This window comes from Triturus cristatus, chromosome 1_1 (assembly GCF_964204655.1).
Source record: "Triturus cristatus chromosome 1_1, aTriCri1.1, whole genome shotgun sequence".
NCBI lineage: Eukaryota > Metazoa > Chordata > Amphibia > Caudata > Salamandridae > Triturus > Triturus cristatus.
The window spans coordinates 926539927-926552345 of NC_140579.1; the positions used below are offsets into that span (position 1 = coordinate 926539927).

The following is a 12419-nucleotide window of genomic DNA, read 5'->3' on the forward strand; positions in this document are numbered from 1 at the left end:
GTGTATTGGTCAGGTAGGGCTTGAAAGAAACCAGACATGCCTGTGGCTCACAAGGAGCCTCGGTGCATATGCCAGTTCAAACCGGTCCTGGGGCACACCAGTCCCGGGCCTGGGGCGAGCTGGACAAAGGATTGGGGGTGTAACCACCCCCCTTCCTGGTCCCACCCATAGGGAGGGACCTAGCAGGTAGTCCGGCCCCTAGAATCCGCTTAAAGGTAGGAGCTGTGTCCTAAGACTTCAGACATCCTGGAATCAACTTAATACTAAGAAGAAGACGGGAACTTCGACGCTCTGCTGCACAGAGGACTGAAGCCAATCTCCCCTGTGGTCAGGGAGTGACCACCTTGCTAACGCAAGCACCATCCAGCGAATCAACGTCTGCTTTGCCGCCGCCTCCCGCCGGAGCCCGAGCCCAGAGACTGAAAAGACCTGGACCTCCAGACCTCTCACCGCCCGATCCACAGTCCCTGAAAAGAGGAGACCCGTGGAGGCACCGAGACACGTGGAGCCGGCCATCTTGGAACGACTACGACAAGCTGACAAGTGCAACAACCGAGGCTTCCTCCAAGTTGTGCTTTGGGATCTGAGAAGCCCAACACCCGAGCAGCATCTGCACCAAAGGTGAGCCCTCCAGCATCTCCACGATCTGCGTGGGGCCCTTCTGCATTTTGCCACTCGACGCGCCTAACCGGTTGCTGGCCCGCTGGCTAGTAGCCATCTTGGCGACGAACTTCAAGAAATACACCGCTGGTCTGGTTGCTCCAGACTGGCCCTTGCTCCCCTCCAAAGGAGCAGTCCTTCTGACCTTGCTGGTCAGAACCATCAGCTTATTTCCTTTTCCTACAACAATTGCTTTTGCCAAGGCTTGTTTGCTTCGATCAAGTCGCCGACACCGCCGACAGCGAGAGCCTGCGTGGGACAGCTCGTGACTCGACTCCTGGACGTCGTCGACCTCCAGGGACCACGTGGCTGCAGAGACAAGCTACACCTTTCTCCCTGTTTGCACCCGACATTGCCTGGTACCCACCTGGTGCCACGCCGGTCACTGGCTAGTGACTGTGAACACTGTCCCCTCTGCTTACAGGTCTTCAACATCTCCGATCCACTCTTGGATCCACTGCATCTCTCCCGGACCGACCGCCTGCAGCATCTTTGTCTTCAGGCTCCACGGAACAGATAGAAGAAACCCGACGCACTTCGAGGCCTATGCACCCGCTTCCTGTGGGTGAGGTAAAGCTGGCACACCTGTGCCCAAGTGTAGTATTACATCTCTAGTGCCTGTGTTCCAAATCTTGAGTTCCTAGTCCATCCGGAAGATCCTCTTTGCAGTAACTTTGTACTTTTTACGCACCCATTGAAACCTATGGGAGCACGCGTGTGACTATTTGCTCTGCACACGCCACCCGTGGACCTCCTGGTCACTAACTGACGTTAGCTCCTTGTAGGCCCAGCGATTCTAGAGGCCCTAGGCCTTTTCCCTTTTCTGTTCGTGGTACTTATACCACTATTTTAGTATATGGTTTGAGTGGCCACCAGGGCCTATCCATATAAAGTGCAACTTCTGTGTATTCTACTGTAATCTTGTTTGACGATTTGTGCTCCTGTGCTCATAAAGAGACTAGGGGTTACTTTGAGAAATAAATACATATATATTTTAAATATATATCTGTGTGGTGTCCTTTCATTGGTATAAAAGGGGGTTACATTTGGTAAAACAGCTGGCTTAACACGCTTCACGAGTTTAGCCTCAAAGACTGCTTAGCCTACGCTACCACTAGGGCAGCTAGTCCGAAAAGGTTGACTTACAACCACACCATAAGGGTTGCTTGGCATGGTACAGGGTGATCACTTTAACTAGTGAGCATCATATACCAGGCCAACTTCTCACATTGGTGAGCAGCGGTTGGATTTGAGCTTGCTGTGTTTTACCATTGTAATCTCTTGGTTACCAATTGAAAGATCACATAGGTACATGTAGGTACATATAAAACAAGATTAGATATACATAAGTTCTACTGAACTTAGTTGTTGTAGAGCAAAGGGAGTAGCACACCCTGACTACAACTACTAGATAGGTTTAGTAGGCAAACCCAAGTGTAGGTAGATTGCAACACACCCACCCACACTTAAGAGCAATGGCCGGGGCAGAGGGGTCCACTGTACCCACCTCTGTTGAGAGTGACCCCCAGAGGGCACCATCCAGCTTTGCTACCCTTAATCAGAATGAGCTCAGGCATTTGGCAACTCTTAGAGGCCTTAAACAGCCCAAGAACCCTACCTCTGCTGAGCTCAGAGAACTCTTACAGAATGATGAGAATCAGAGAGAACTCAAGAAAGCTTCCCAGTTAGCCCCCTTAGGGTCAGGAACAGGAGGCCCCCCTTCTGAAGATGCTACAGAGGTACCCAGTTCCAATAGCCATCCCTTAGATGAGAATCATACTACAGGGGAGGAAAGTGGTGAGGATACAGAAAGTAGTGATGATGAAGGGAGAACTAGCCCAGTGCCAAGTGTTATACTTGGCCCAGCTAAACTAAGGCTATTGGGGATTGACAGTGGGTTTACCCCATTGGATCTCCCCAGTGGACTTAACACAGGGCTTGGGAGGCAAAGGAATCTCTCAGGTGACTCCAATGCTTCTCATGGCTCTAGAGGCTCTCAAGGTCACTCCAGGAAAAGGATGACCACCCCTCAGAGGAGGGAACATGAGGCCAGAATGCAGGAAGCCCAGCTGAGGATCAGGAAGCAGGAGCTAGAAGTAGCCCTGATGGAAGAAAAACTGAACAAGGCTAGGCAACCTAGAGAGAGTGGGTCTATACCCACTGGTGGCAGCATTGTCCCTAAGGACAAAGATAGGGTATTTGATAATAGGAACCTGTCTAAGGTTGTGCCCCCCTACAAAAGTGGGGATGACATCCACAAATGGATAACTGCTCTTGAGAGAGCCTGCAAAGTACAGCAGGTTCCTGAAGACCAGTGGGCAGCAATCCTCTGGCTCTCCTTTGAAGGAAGAGGCAGAGACAGACTCCTCACTGTTAGAGAAGAGGATGTCAGAAACTACAGAGTCCTGAAGAGTGTTCTGGTAGATGGGTTAGGCTTAACCACTGAACAGTACAGGTTAATGTTCAGAGACACCCAAAAGACACAGACTCAGGACTGGTCTGAATATGTTGAATGTGCCACTAAGGCTTTGGAGGGTTGGTTGCTGGGAAGTAAGGTATATGATTTTACAGGATTGTATAATTTGATGATGAGAGAACAGATTTTAAATAACTGTCAAAACCAGCAACTGCATCAACACTTGGTTGACTCTGATCTGACCTCTCCCCAAGAATTGGGAAAGAAGGCAGACAAATGGGTCAGAACCAGGGTTAAGCAAAAGAACCAGAACCAGGGCCAAGGGGGTGATCAGAAGAAAACAGACCAAAAGGGTGGAGATCAGAAATCTAAAGACCAGAAGTCTTCAACAGGGCCCCAAACTACTGCTAAGGAGGGTGGGTCCCAACAACAGTCCAAAAAGAAGAAAGAAGGTCAAAAGAAACCCTGGTGCAATCATTGCAAAAATACAACTCACTGGACTAGTGATTGCAAAAAGGGTGGAGCCCCCAACACTGTTGCCCCTAAGGCACCTGCTCCCAGTACTACTGTTAGCAGTGTTGGTCCCCAGACAAAGGGTGTAGTGGGAATCACTATGGGAACTGCAGGAGATTCTGACTTAGACAGAACCCTGACACAGGCAGTCTTGATCTGTGATGGGGACATTGATTTGTCCCTGACTGTGAGCCCCAGTAACCTGGGCAAGTACAGACAGACTCCTTTAATTAATGACAAAGTGGCTCAAGCCTACAGGGACACATGTGCCAGTGTCACTATGGTGACACCAGGCTTTGTGGACCCTGGACAGTACATACCAGGTGAGAACTACCTGGTGACCAATGCCAGCAATGCCACTACTTCACACAGTGTGGCAGTTGTTAACTTCTCATGGGGAGGGGTAACTGGCATCAAAAGGGTTGTGGTTAGTGCAGACCTCCCAGTAGAATGTTTGTTGGGCAATGACCTAGAGAGTTCTCTATGGTCAGAAGTGGAGTACAGGACTCATGCAGAGATGTTAGGTATATCATCACATGTCCTTGCTGTGACCAGGTCACAGGCCAAAAAGTGCCTCACTGAACCTCAGGTCTTGGATCCTGGAACAATGGACCAAGCACCTACCAAGAAGAAGAACAGGAGGGTCAAGGCTGTGCCTTCCCCCCTGCCTCAGAGTGATGATCAGCCTTCCCAGGAAGCTGATCTAGAGGACCCTGAAGGAACTGTCCCTGAAGAGCTTGAACCTGATCAGGTTGAGTTTCTGGGGACAGGGGGACCTTCAAGGGCTGACTTGAGGCAGGCTCAGTTATCCTGTCCCTCTCTTGAACCCCTCAGACAGCTGGCTGCTGCTGAGGCTGCTGGGAATGCTCAAGGTACCCATAAAGTGTATTGGGATGAAGGGCTCCTTTATTCAGAGGCTAGAGACCCCAAGCCTGGTGCTACCAGGAGGTTGGTTATACCTCTGTAATTTAGGGGCTTCCTTCTTACCTTGGCCCATGACATTCCTTTAGCAGGACACTTAGGCCAGAACAAGACTTGGGACAGACTTGTCCCTCACTTTCACTGGCCTCATATGAATGAAGATACAAAGGAGTTTTGTCGCTCCTGTGTGACCTGCCAAGCCAGTGGCAAATCAGGTGGCACAACAAAGGCCCCCCTAATACCACTACCTGTGGTGGGGGTCCCCTTTGAAAGAGTGGGAATAGACATAGTGGGTCCCATGGATCCTCCCACTGCATCTGGGCACAGATTTATACTGGTGGTAGTGGATCATGCCACCAGGTATCCAGAGGCAATTCCCCTTAGGACCACTACAGCTCCTGTTGTGGCCAGGGCCCTGCTAGGAGTATTCTCCAGAGTGGGGTTTCCTAAGGAGGTAGTATCTGACAGAGGTACCAACTTTATGTCAGGATACTTGACAGCTATGTGGAAGGAATATGGTGTCAACTACAAGTTCACCACCCCTTATCACCCACAATGCAATGGGCTTGTTGAGAGATTCAACAAGACCCTAAAGGGTATGATCAAAGGATTACCTGAAAAGCTCAGGCGAAGATGGGACATCCTTCTACCCTGCCTTCTGTTTGCTTACAGAGAGGTCCCACAAAAAGGAGTTGGCTACAGCCCCTTTGAATTGTTGTTTGGGCACCCTGTGAGAGGCCCACTGTGTTTGGTGAAGGAAGGATGGGAGTTACCTCTCAAAAAGCCTAAGCTAGACATAGTGGACTATGTACTTGGTCTCCGCTCCAGGATGGCTGAGTATATGGAGAAGGCATCCAAAAACCTTGAGGCAAGCCAGGCCTTACAGAAAGCTTGGCATGACCAAAAGGCTGTCTTGGTTGAGTTTCAGCCAGGACAGAAGGTATGGGTGTTGGAGCCAGTGGCCCCAGCAGCACTCCAAGACAAATGGTCTGGACCCCATACAATCCTGGAAAAGAAGGGAGAAGTCACCTACTTGGTCGACCTAGGAACTCCCAGGAGTCCCCACAGGGTACTCCATGTTAACAGGCTTAAAGCATATGTTGACAGGGCAGACATGGGCTTGCTCATGGCTACAGATGAGGGACAGGAGGAAGAGAGTGACCCTCTCCCAGACCTGTTGTCTCAGAACCCTGAAGATGGCTCAGTTGAAGGAGTGACCCTTGGAGGCAACCTCACTGCCCATCAGCAGACTGAATGTAGACAGGTTCTACAATCATTTTCACATATGTTTTCCTTGATACCTAGTCAAACTGACTGGTGTACCCATGTGGTGGACACTGGTGACAGTCTGCCTGTAAAGAACAAGCTTTACAGACAACCTGACCACGTCAGGGACTGTATAAAGGCTGAGGTACATAAAATGCTGGAATTAGGTGTCATTGAACCCTCAGAGAGCCCCTGGGCTAGCCCAGTGGTTCTGGTCCCCAAACCTCACACCAAGGATGGCAAGAGAGAGATGAGGTTCTGTGTGGATTACAGAGGACTCAATGCTGTCACCAGGACAGATGCACACCCTATTCCAAGGGCAGATGAGCTCATAGACAAACTAGCTTCTGCAAAGTTTTTGAGCACATTTGACTTAACAGCTGGCTATTGGCAAATCAGATTAGCTGAGGAGTCTAAGGCCAAAACAGCATTCTCAACCCCAGGTGGGCACTACCAGTTTGTGGTGATGCCCTTTGGTCTGAAGAATGCACCTGCCACCTTCCAAAGGCTGGTGAACCAAGTCCTTACTGGGTTGGATGACTTTTGCGCAGCATATCTGGATGACATTTCTGTCTTTAGCTCCACCTGGGAGGATCTCCTGATCCACCTGAAGAAGGCTCTTGAGGCTCTGCAAAGGGCAGGCCTCACTATCAAGGCTACAAAGTGCCAGATAGGGCAGAGTAAGGTTGTATATTTGGGCCACCTTGTAGGTGGAGGCCAAGTTCAACCACTGGAGAGTAAGATACAATCCATCAAGGACTGGTCCCCTCCAACCACCCAGACTCAAGTTCGAGCTTTCTTGGGCTTGACTGGGTACTACAGGAAGTTTGTTAAGAACTATGGGTCCATTGTGACTCCTCTTAATGATCTGACATCCAAGAAGATGCCCAAAAAGGTTCAGTGGACAGTAAGCTGTCAAAAGGCATTTGATGACCTGAAGGAGGCCATGTGCTCTGCACCTATCCTGAAAAGTCCTGACTACTCCAAAGAGTTTATTGTCCAAACAGATGCTTCTGAGTTGGGTGTGGGAGCTGTGCTGTCACAACTTAATGTAGATGGTCAAGACCAACCCATTGCTTTTATTAGCAGAAGGTTGACCCCCAGAGAGAAGAATTGGTCAGCTATTGAGAGGGAGGCCTTTGCTGTGGTGTGGGCCCTGAAGAAGCTGAGGCCATACTTGTTTGGCACTCACTTCAAGATTCAGACCGACCATAAGCCCCTCTTGTGGCTAAATCAGATGAAGGGTGAAAACCCCAAACTGCTTAGGTGGTCCATTTCCCTACAGGGGATGGACTTTACAGTGGAGCACCGGCCAGGTACTGACCATGGGAATGCAGATGGTCTCTCCAGGTACTTCCACTTAGGACATGAAGACGAGACTGGTCAAGGCTAGTTTAATGTCCCAGCGTTTGGGGGGGGGTTGTGTAGGAGAGTAGGGTCTGCTATCCTATGGTCACCCCAAATTTTTGCTTTTTGCTTCACTGGTTTTTGACATATTGAGGCTGTGGGCCTGCCAATCAGACCCCCAGCCTGCTGTTCTCTCTACTAAATTAAAACTATGCACCCTAGGTGCATAACCAATTGGAAGTGGATCACCCTGTCAGCCCCTGTACCAGTGTACACTAGGTACCCAGGGCATTGGTGTACCCAAGGCCTGCCAGGGGCTGAAGCATGTATTATGCCACCCCAGGCTTGGCCTAACAATTTGACACAACTGGCTGATCACTCAGCTGGGGTAAGTTGGTGTAATCACCTCTTACTTAGGTGTAGTATACCTATACCTAACCTTAAATGGGACACCTGGTAACCTATAAGTCACTCCTATGGCAGGCCTTAACAATCCTGAAGGCAGAGTGCGTGGTTCCATGTGAGATGGTGCTCTGGCATGAGCTGAGCCTGTCTGCAGTGGTCGGAACAACTTCCTTCTACTGTTTCCAGATATCGTCATACCATATACTCTTAAGTGCATTATGAACCTCGCAGTTAAATGCTATCTTTGGTTTGACTTTATCAAAACATGTCGAGTAAGGTGTCATACAAATTGGAATACTAACCCCTCGCCAATTCTGGCGACGGGGTTAGCATTCCACCCTTCTAGAGGGACACGACATGTACAGTACCTGAAACCCGGGTAAAATCAGACATAGCCTCAGCTCCACAAAATGGATGCTGCCACCACAGACACAAGTCTGCCCTCCTGCTGCTGGGAGTCCTTCCAGCTTGGGAGGTGTGGACAAAGGGTTTCCTGCCAGGGGAGGTGCGTGCACCACCCCAGACAGGATTTTGTGTATTGGTCAGGTAGGGCTTGAAAGAAACCAGACATGCCTGTGGCTCACAAGGAGCCTCGGTGCATATGCCAGTTCAAACCGGTCCTGGGGCACACCAGTCCCGGGCCTGGGGCGAGCTGGACAAAGGATTGGGGGTGTAACCACCCCCCTTCCTGGTCCCACCCATAGGGAGGGACCTAGCAGGTAGTCCGGCCCCTAGAATCCGCTTAAAGGTAGGAGCTGTGTCCTAAGACTTCAGACATCCTGGAATCAACTTAATACTAAGAAGAAGACGGGAACTTCGACGCTCTGCTGCACAGAGGACTGAAGCCAATCTCCCCTGTGGTCAGGGAGTGACCACCTTGCTAACGCAAGCACCATCCAGCGAATCAACGTCTGCTTTGCCGCCGCCTCCCGCCGGAGCCCGAGCCCAGAGACTGACAAGACCTGGACCTCCAGACCTCTCACCGCCCGATCCACAGTCCCTGAAAAGAGGAGACCCGTGGAGGCACCGAGACACGTGGAGCCGGCCATCTTGGAACGACTACGACAAGCTGACAAGTGCAACAACCGAGGCTTCCTCCAAGTTGTGTTTTGGGATCTGAGAAGCCCAACACCCGAGCAGCATCTGCACCAAAGGTGAGCCCTCCAGCATCTCCACGATCTGCGTGGGGCCCTTCTGCATTTTGCCACTCGACGCGCCTAACCGGTTGCTGGCCCGCTGGCTAGTAGCCATCTTGGCGACGAACTTCAAGAAATACACCGCTGGTCTGGTTGCTCCAGACTGGCCCTTGCTCCCCTCCAAAGGAGCAGTCCTTCTGACCTTGCTGGTCAGAACCATCAGCTTATTTCCTTTTCCTACAACAATTGCTTTTGCCAAGGCTTGTTTGCTTCGATCAAGTCGCCGACACCGCCGACAGCGAGAGCCTGCGTGGGACAGCTCGTGACTCGACTCCTGGACGTCGTCGACCTCCAGGGACCACGTGGCTGCAGAGACAAGCTACACCTTTCTCCCTGTTTGCACCCGACATTGCCTGGTACCCACCTGGTGCCACGCCGGTCACTGGCTAGTGACTGTGAACACTGTCCCCTCTGCTTACAGGTCTTCAACATCTCCGATCCACTCTTGGATCCACTGCATCTCTCCCGGACCGACCGCCTGCAGCATCTTTGTCTTCAGGCTCCACGGAACAGATAGAAGAAACCCGACGCACTTCGAGGCCTATGCACCCGCTTCCTGTGGGTGAGGTAAAGCTGGCACACCTGTGCCCAAGTGTAGTATTACATCTCTAGTGCCTGTGTTCCAAATCTTGAGTTCCTAGTCCATCCGGAAGATCCTCTTTGCAGTAACTTTGTACTTTTTACGCACCCATTGAAACCTATGGGAGCACGCGTGTGACTATTTGCTCTGCACACGCCACCCGTGGACCTCCTGGTCACTAACTGTCGTTAGCTCCTTGTAGGCCCAGCGATTCTAGAGGCCCTAGGCCTTTTCCCTTTTCTGTTCGTGGTACTTATACCACTATTTTAGTATATGGTTTGAGTGGCCACCAGGGCCTATCCATATAAAGTGCAACTTCTGTGTATTCTACTGTAATCTTGTTTGACGATTTGTGCTCCTGTGCTCATAAAGAGACTAGGGGTTACTTTGAGAAATAAATACATATATATTTTGAATATATATCTGTGTGGTGTCCTTTCATTGGTATAAAAGGGGGTTACATTTGGTAAAACAGCTGGCTTAACACGCTTCACGAGTTTAGCCTCAAAGACTGCTTAGCCTACGCTACCACTAGGGCAGCTAGTCCGAAAAGGTTGACTTACAACCACACCATAAGGGTTGCTTGGCATGGTACAGGGTGATCACTTTAACTAGTGAGCATCATATACCAGGCCAACTTCTCACAGTTGACATGTATGTTGACGCATTGTTTAAGTTTACATACAGACTGCATGACAATGACAATGTACATTGTGACTGTTTGGGTGGAGCTGACTATTTGATGCAGGACAGTGGACATTTGAACTACATCACAGATGTGAGGTTGTACACGTACATTTTCATCTCACAGTTTCCTGCTATTCCAGATGTGATTGGCCAGTTTCTACGCACAAGCGGAAACAATTGTGTCCTCTGCTCTGTAGTGAAAGTGTTGGACTTGGTACCACATTGTCTTCAATGTTGATGTGCTGTTATTGCTATGTGTGTGCTGCATTGTGGGAGACTCGCCCCTACAGCTGTGATTTTGCTGCACCATATCCTTTTGCGGCAGTGTGCCTTTGACTTCTGTGCTTCTACAGTGCTGAGATGTTGCAGCCTTGGCTAATTTTGGCTCTTGGGCATGGTTTATCCGCAGATGTGTTGTTGACGTCGAGGGTTGTTTGTGCACATGGATGTGTCAGAGTGTGTCGTGCTCCTTTTCGGATGTGTCCACACTCAGCCACCTCAGTGTCGTGGCGTGCACCATGACATGATAATTGTACTGCAGCCATGCTATTCGTCATGCAGTGTCACTTGCATTGTCAGTGTGGCTCACAGACACACAGTTTTGCTGGTTTTAACATGTGTGAATGGGTTGGTTGTGAGATTGGTGCTGTGTGGGGAGAGACCCCTTTGTGCCCATAGTGGACAGGGTCCTACTTGTTGTTTGTATGTGTGCTGCAGGGTGCCAAGGGGATCAGGGACATGATCCAGAGTCATTGTGGTGTGCAGTGTGCTCTACTCACTTGTGCATGTGTGCCAATGTGCCCATCTGCCCACGTCCCCTCAGTCCCTGGTCGGTACTCACCCTGTTGATGTTGTGTCAGGTCATGTTGAGCAGTGTCCGGATCCACAACTCCTGACACCGTCTCCCGACTGATGACTGTGGCCACCATTTTGCAGGCCTGTCGCTGGTTATCGCTGATTTTTGTATCGCGATTTGGGGCATCGTAACGTTTTTCGCATTTTTTCGGCATCGCGTTAATTTTAACGCGGTCATTTCGCGTGTTATCGTGAGACTATCGCATGGTGCAGCCGGGTTGAGAATACAACGTTAACACAGTGTTATTTTCCCGCGATAGACTGCGATGTGAAAAGTTGCGTTAAGCTAATTTTGCGATAATTATCACACGTTCTTGAGAATATCTCCCTTAATTGATGAGACGGACAGGAGTAGATAAGTAAGAAAAAGTAATTTCCTGAAATGAAATCCACAGCAATCTAGGCGTACACATACGGTGACAGATTAATTAAATTTTGGAACCCCTCATCAGTATGATGACTTTCTTCAGAAAAAATGTCATTATATATGTGTAATACTACAATGGTGATTCATTTAGTGGAAAATGGAACGGTTTATAAAAAGTTAGTAATGTTTAATCTGGCGGCACTATATACAAGCATACGGCAAGTTGCCTGACTCCATTGTTTTGAGAAGTATGTTAGACACATAAACAAAACCAAATGGAGATCAAATACACTTTACAAGTGGCCTGAAGTTAGATATGGAGGTATCGGGGCTTGCAATCTCCGATTCTCGCCATATCTGCACACCTAAATCTGACCCTTACAAATTGTATTCATTGGAATGGGTAATAACTAAACGTTTATAGAAATACTGACAACATTTGCTTGTTTACCACAGTTCTAGGGACTATTCTTCTGACATGTATCCCCCTCCTCTGAGATCGTTGTAAATATTAGTGGGGGCTGGTGTAGTTAGGGTGCTGTGTGGAATGGGCGGGGGAGGGCATCGGAGGTAAGTGGAGTCGGTGACCTCGCTTGGTGAACATTGTCTCTCTCCATGGTGCTGAATGAGGCCAGCATGGGACCAGAAGCCCCTGTGCCCACAGCTATGGCCTCTCTTCACCTGTGGTTCTGCACCCTCTTAAAGTGGGTCTGATGTTTTTTAACCTGGTAATTTTTGGTCTGGAAACATTTGGATTTTCTTGGAGCTGTAGTCCCATTGGGGATACTGATCCAGGCAACTGTAATGAGGGTCAGTTTCCGGAATTAGCTTTGACACACCATTATTTTCTTTAAACTGTGAGATATTTATTTTAGGAATCTTTAACTTTGGCCCATCACAGTGCAAATCTTTCATGGCATACTTTGAACAAGTACAATTTGGGTAGTGGGGAGTCAGAATTACAATATGAAAACACATGAATCACAAAGGTATATTGTTCATCTGATATTTTTATATTTGGTGTCTCAGACATAGATATAGTTGAGTTACATAATGTGAAACATCGAGTTATTTACACAAATAAACAAACAAAGGCAATGGATTAGCCAACACAATATCACAAATAGAGGCTCAGAAATAGCGTTGTCAGTATTATTGCAGTGAAGTAGTGTGAGATGTTGGCCTGATATATGCTGTCCACTAGTT

The 12419-nt window shown here is 49.1% G+C and overlaps 1 protein-coding gene across 3 annotated transcripts in view; it reads right to left on the bottom strand.

The window, feature by feature from the left end:
* Nucleotides 1-12419, bottom strand: part of LOC146871304 (uncharacterized) — a 311017-nt gene that overhangs the window by 199101 nt on the left and 99497 nt on the right. The window lies entirely within an intron of this gene.